The sequence below is a fragment of the Gekko japonicus genome, unplaced genomic scaffold, assembly GCF_001447785.1.
Source record: "Gekko japonicus isolate JY-2015 unplaced genomic scaffold, Gekko_japonicus_V1.1 scaffold2414, whole genome shotgun sequence".
Classification (NCBI taxonomy): domain Eukaryota; kingdom Metazoa; phylum Chordata; class Lepidosauria; order Squamata; family Gekkonidae; genus Gekko; species Gekko japonicus.
This window is the reverse complement of record NW_015163675.1, coordinates 144,128-145,554: the sequence shown is the minus strand read 5'-3', so window position 1 is coordinate 145,554 and position 1,427 is coordinate 144,128.

The following is a 1,427-nucleotide window of genomic DNA, read 5'->3' as shown; positions in this document are numbered from 1 at the left end:
CCACCAGGAAAGCAGGAACAGCAATGAGTGTAGCCACTAGGCAAGACTCCTTATTGCCTCTTTGGGCCAAGCACAGGACAGTTTCAAAAAATGACACTGTCCTGTGGTGGCACAACTGGGGCTTCTAGAGACAACAGTCCCCTTTTTGGCTTCTCATCAGGCTATGCTATTCTTCACACAGAAAACACCTTGTTCTCCCTTTCTCCTTAGGGCTCATCGTTGCCTCTGAAAACCTCTCTTTTCTTTTTCCCCTCAGTAACGTCATATGGCTCCTCCTTAGGGTCAAAGTCCTTCCCTTGTGAACTCTACCAAGGGGCCAATATTGTTATTGTTGTTCAGTCGCACAGTCGAGTCCAACTCTTCGCGACCCCATGGACCAGATCACGCCAGGCCTTCCTGTCTTCCGCCGTCCTCTGAAGTTGACTCAATTTCATGTTCGTTGCATCGCTGACACTGTCAAACCATCTCATCCTTTGCCCTCCCCATCTTCTTTGACCTTCAATCTTTCCCAGCATCAGGTTCCTCTCCAGTGAGTGCTCCCTTCTCATTTGGTGGCCAAAGTATTTGAGCTTCAGTTTCATTATATGGCCTTCCAGGAAACAATCAGGGTTGATTTCTTTTAGGATTGACTGATTTGATCTTCTTGCAGTCCAAGGGACTTTCAAGAGTCTTCTCCAGCGCCATAGTTCAAAAGAATCTATTCTTTGGTGCTCGGCCTTCCTTATAGTCCAACTCTCGCAGCCATACATGACTACTGGGAATACCATTGCTTTGACCATGCGGACTTTTGTTGGCAGGGTGATGTCTCTACTTTTTATCATGCTGTATTGTATGGTCACTCAAATATTAAGATTACAAGAGTTCTTCTTCTCCTTTTATATGGTCACCTGAGTCACAAAGAGTAAACACATGTATCGACTATTGAAAAAAAGTAATGTTTCAACTTTAATCATGTTTAAGAAAATGTATTTTTAATTTATGTTTTTCCTGTATATCTCCCTTCTTATTTATATTAACTACAGCTCAGACTACACATATATTAACTTAGCCCTGTTGAATTCTGTGAGAATATGTTCTGAGTGAACTTCATCAGGTTGGCTGTATATAATTAAGACTAACATCTAGCAAACGTTCTTAAACAAAGTCCCGAAAATATAGAAGGCTATCTTAAACCACTATAAACCAGTAGCAAATTATTAGCTGACGGATGTCAGCATGAGATACTGGAGGTATAGTAGTATATCATATTTGAATTGTGTTTTCTTCTAAGGATCATGGCATCACTTGATTGGTTTTTTCTTCAACAGCAATAAATCATTACAGAAATGTGGTCCATCTTTTGGCAATAAAACCAACAGGTTGAAAAAAATATTTTTATCAATTAGCTGTCAAAGCTTGCTACAAAATGAATCTCTTTGGAGATAAAT